Source organism: Gossypium arboreum, chromosome 8 (assembly GCF_025698485.1).
Source record: "Gossypium arboreum isolate Shixiya-1 chromosome 8, ASM2569848v2, whole genome shotgun sequence".
NCBI lineage: Eukaryota > Viridiplantae > Streptophyta > Magnoliopsida > Malvales > Malvaceae > Gossypium > Gossypium arboreum.
In genome coordinates this window covers 31,943,848-31,949,276 of record NC_069077.1, presented here as the reverse complement: position 1 = coordinate 31,949,276, position 5,429 = coordinate 31,943,848, and the positions used below count along the sequence as shown (strand labels likewise).

Below are 5,429 nucleotides of genomic sequence, written 5' to 3'. Positions count from 1 at the left end.
GGGGCTTATTTGACCTTATTTGATCAGCTACCTGGGGCATCGTAGGTGCGGGGGTGGTGTTTGTCGGGAATGGAGGTTGTGGAACATCCATATTAGTTCGAATGTATTGGTTGAACCAATCATTCATCACGCTATAGAAAGCTTGTGTAGCTTCATCATTTGGGTTACTAGCATTAGGTTGAGAGTCTGCCGTCACTGTCCCTTGTAAAGTGAGCAGCGCTACACTCTCAAGATCATCACCACCGCTTCGGTCAGATCGGATCCATTACTATAAATAAACACATTTGCAAATGTTAGAAATCACCACACTATCAAATAATCACATAAAATGGCATGTATAGCTAGACCCAACGCATTACGGTAGTCCTAGAATCGACTAAACCGTAGCTCTGATACCAATAAAATTGTAACACCCCGTACCCGAGACCGTCGCCGGAGTCGGACACGAGGGGTTAACGAGCTAAATCCCCTTATTGCACCGACCAATTTGACATTTCTAGACAAGTTGGATAACTGCATCACTGTCGCTTTGAAAATCATATCTTGAGTTTCAAAACTCGAAAACTGATTCTGTAAATTTTCCCCGAATTTAGACTCATATATCCATCTGTGGATTTATTTCTAGAATTTTTGGTCAGGCCAATTGGTACAGTTATTTAGTTAAAGTCACCCATGTTACAGGGATCAACTACACTGACCTTTACGCATTACGACTTGGATATCTCCCTGTACAGGGCTTCAATACTGATGCCATTTATTTCTACAGAAACTAGACTCAAAAAGGAATCTGTACATATATGTCATGACTTCTAATTATCTCCGGTCAATTTATAATGAATTTTCAAATTCGGAACTGGGACTCCAGAAACCGTTCTAGCCCTGTCTCACGAAAACTTAAATATCTCTTAGCATACTATTCATATGATCGGTTCTTTATTTTTCTATGAAAATAGACTCGTCAAGGTTCATTTACATAATTTATTCACTATTTAATTCCATTCCTACTAGTTTTGGTGATTTTTCACATCTACGTCACTGCAGCTAACAGTATCTGTCTTTAAGGTAGGCTTTACCTATTTCATAGTTCCCGTGATTCATCTAGCCCTTTAACATAATTAGCACAAAATATGATCATGACTAACCATCCCCATGGCTAATCGTTTCAAAATATTTCCATGCCTCTTAATGAACAATATACAATGATTATAATTCCATGCCCAAAGTATACTTAAGCCATTTTCGCATGGCTATCCGAATTTACACAAAACGAAAGGTACATGACCTACGACAAAAGGGTAGTCCTATACATGCCATTTCAAATTCAACCAAAATTATACCAAAAGGGGGCTTCGATAGTGTGGGAGACTCGACTTCCAAAAATCCAGTCGATGGTGACGAGCCAAAATCTATAAAATAGAGAAACAAAGAAACGGAGTAAGCAATTTACGCTTAGTAAGTTTTGAGCCATGAATTTACACACAACCAAAGTATAGCTTTCAAATAGCTAAACAGATAATTCATATGCACAAATTCTCAATGACATGCTTACTTCACAATACCAACTCTTATATTCATACTCAAATATCAACTTAGCCAAAGGCCGGTAGCTCGTTTATCAACTGAGCGAATACTCGTATGTAAGTGCTCAACTAGTTAAAAGCACATACGGTACATACCTCATTGTTGGGATTTTCACAAGCGTAGTAACTGAAATTTTTACAGCAAGTTCATTCATTCACAAATCACGTACCTTCGGAGTTTAACCGGACATAGCTACTCGTTCAAATGCCTTCGGGACATAGCCCGGTTATAGTAACTAGCACAAATGCCTTCGGGCTTAGCCCAGATATCACAACTCGCACAATTGCCTTCGGGCTTAGCCCGGTTATCACCCGAACATTCATACACATCTCAACAAATCATGACACCTCTATGTTTCAATTTCATAACAAAAATTTATGCACAAATCACTTAACAAGCAATGCCATTTTCGGCTCAATGGTCACATACAAGGGGCACGATTTTGATTTGCTTATAACATAATCTAATTAATTCAAGATCTAAGTTTAGATGCTCGAAAACTTACCTCGGATGTTGTCGAGCGCTTTCAACGGCTATTCAATCACCTTTTCTTTTCCTTTATCGGATCTAGTTCCCCTTTGCTCTTGAGCTTTATATTAACAAATAAATTGATTTAATCGTTTTGAATATCAAAGGGGAATTCAAGGTACTTAGCCTTTATAAGGCCGCACACACTTACATCCACATACTTAAGCTCAATAATTATAATATAGCATCAAGTACTCATTTTACTCATATGGCCGATTATCTAAGCCAAGAATAGGCATCAATATGCTTGCCTCTAACCAATGCATGCACACCAATTCACCTCATGTGGCCAAATATGCATGTCCATGTTGAGGCCAATTATATACTTCAAAACCGAAACATCATCATATGTAAATGTATACCTTGAGGTAGTACATATGTCATACCAATATATCATGTGCAAACATATATATATATGTGCAAGAACCGAATCACAAGTTGATTTCAACCAAATATAAACATATATCCAAAACACAAATCTTACCTATCATGCAATAAGCATACGTCATGCTCATGGATATACCATGGCCGATACTTCCAACAACACCAAATAAAAATATACTTCATGGATCCAAGGTAGACCCAAGAAAGGAACTCATAATCGTCAAGATTTAGCATGAAATACAACCATCACATGTATCATTAACAAGCTTCATATTTAGCATGCAATGACATTAACACAAAATCCACCTTGGCCGAATATCATCCCTATGATATAGCAAAGTTTTGAACTATGGGCTAATTAGGACTCAAGCTAGTAACTAAAAACATGTAGGAATCTCATGGCACCACCTCAAACATACCTTAATCTAGATATAAGTATGGCCAAACCTCCTCCTAATCCTCTTGCAAACCAAACATGAAGCAAAAACTCCTTCCTTCTTCCTTAGAATTTTCAGCCCAAAGAATGAGAATGGATGAACAAATTTTTTTCTTTTTCTTTCTCTCAACTCACGGGAAAAGGGGGGGAACACTCACCTATTCTCTTTTTTTTTTCTTCCATTTCTTTATTACCCATACTCCTTATTTTATTATTTTTTTTCTACCATACACCATTGTCTCAACATGTTTCATGACATGTTTTACCCATCCTCCTTTGTCATGGCCGGCCACTTCATGTTAGGGGGGAAATTGACATGCAAGTCCCCTCTTTTGAGTACATGCACTATTAAGCCACTTTACATATGCCTAGCACATTTATAATTTTTTTCACATAAGTCCTATGTACTCCATTCACATGCAATTGACTAAATCGAAGCTTAAAAATTTTCGCACATTCATATTCACATATTTTAAACAATAAATATCACATTCAAATAATTTGGTGACTCGGTTTAGCGGTCTTGACACCGCTTTCCGACTAGGGTCAATTTAGGGCTGTCACATTATCAGCCAATTGAATGCTCATCCTAGTTTGTTTGGGTTTCCCATGACCTAGCTGTTAAACATTTTATAAGGCATAACATTAATGCTTGCCCCTAAGTCAGCCAATGCATTATGAACATCTAAACTGCCAATTAAACAGGGAATCGTAAAACTCCCTGGATCTTTCAATTTGTTGGGTAGTTTATTCTGTAATATGGTTGAGCAAACTGCATTCAATTCCACATGCGACGCCTCATCCAACTTTCATTTATTCATTAAAAGCTCCTTTAAAATTTGACTATGTCTGGCATCTACGAAAGGACTTAATAAATGGTAAGTTAATATGTAGTTTCTTTAAAAGTTTAAGGAATTTACCAAATTGTTCATCTGATCGGTCTTTCCTTGTCGCATTGGGGTATGGCACATTAGGTTTATATTTTGTACTCACTAGCTTTGGGTCATTTTGGCCTCCCTCATTCTTAACTTTGCTTACCATCATTTCTGGCCTTGGTTTTGCAACTAACCCTTCTTCATCGTGAATGACAATGGCGTTGAGTTGCTCCCTTGGGTTAGATTCAGTGTTGCTTGGTAGGCTACCTTGTGGTCGTTAGGAAATTAACTTGGCGAGCTATCCAATCTGAGTTTCGAGCCCCTGGATTGATGCTTGTTGATTTTTGAGTGCTGTCTCAGTATTCTAAAAATGAGTTTCTGACACTAAGATGAATTTGGTTAGTATCTCCTCAAGGTTCAACTTTTCTCCTACTGGTACGGTGGTTGCTAAAAGCCTAGAGGGGGTAGTGGTCTTTGATTTCCTTGGCCTCCCTATGAAAAATTTGGGTGGTTCCTCCAACCTGCATTGTAAGTATTGCTATAAGGATTGTTTTGAGATCGAGAATTGTTACCCATGTAATTTAACTGCTCGTTCTCCATGTTGTAGCCATAAAGTGGGTATTCTGAACTGCTTGAGCCGCATCCACTTCGCATTGCATTACTGGGTGAACCTATGAAGAACAAGAAAACCATCAATTTTCTTATTCAAGAGTTCTACCTGATTAGAGAGCATGGTGACTGAATCGACATTATAAACGCCTACTATTTTCATTGGTTTTGTCCTCATGACTTGCCGCTGATAGTTATCCAGTGACATCTCTTCTATAAATACATAGGCATCTTCAGGTGTCTTATTATTGATGGTTCCGCCAGCAGTTGCGTCAACCATTTGTCGAGTTGAAGGATTCAGGCCATTATGAAAGCTTTGAACCTGTAGCCAGAGTGGTAACCCATGGTGAGGGCATCTTCTCAAGAGGTTCTTGTATCTCTCCCATGCATCGTGGAGTGTTTCTAAATCCATCTGCACAAAAGAAGAGATATCATTACGTAATTTAGCCGTTTTAGTCGGCGAAAAATATTTTAATAAAAACTTTTCAGTCATTTGTTCCCAAGTAGTGATTGACCCCGTGGCAACGAATTCAACCACTATTTAGCTTTGTTTCTCAATGAAAAAGGGAATAACTGAAGGTGAATGGCGCCATCAGAAATGCCATTTATTTTAAATATATCACATAGTTCCAAAAAGTTTGCGAAGTGAGCGTTGGGATCTTCGTCCTACAAACCATCAAACTAAACAAATTGCTATATCATTTGAATTGTGTTAGGTTTCAGTTCAAAAGTATTTGCAGGTACAGCGGGTATAACTATGCACAATTCAATTCCTGTTAAAGAAGGTTTAGCATAATCATACATAGTGCGTGGAGCAGGATTCTGATTAACAGCAATCGCAGGAGGTAGCGGATTTTCTTAGTTTTCAACCATCTCCTCGGTTGTGGTTGAAGTATCGTCCTCTTACTCTTCCTCTGTGTATCGTAAGCTTTGCCTTATTTCTCTTCGGTTTCTGCGAACTATACGATCGATCTCATTGTCAAAAAGTAGTGGTCCTGACGGGTTTCTTCTGGTCA

At 38.2% G+C, this 5,429-nt stretch overlaps 1 non-coding gene across 1 annotated transcript; it reads left to right on the top strand.

Annotated features, from left to right (window-relative positions):
• The first annotated feature begins 4,751 nt into the window (after positions 1 to 4,751).
• LOC128280360 (small nucleolar RNA R71) lies at positions 4,752 to 4,858 on the top strand. The gene has a single exon (XR_008270540.1). It is a non-coding gene; the product is annotated as a small nucleolar RNA R71 (small nucleolar RNA).
• The last annotated feature ends 571 nt before the right edge of the window (positions 4,859 to 5,429 follow it).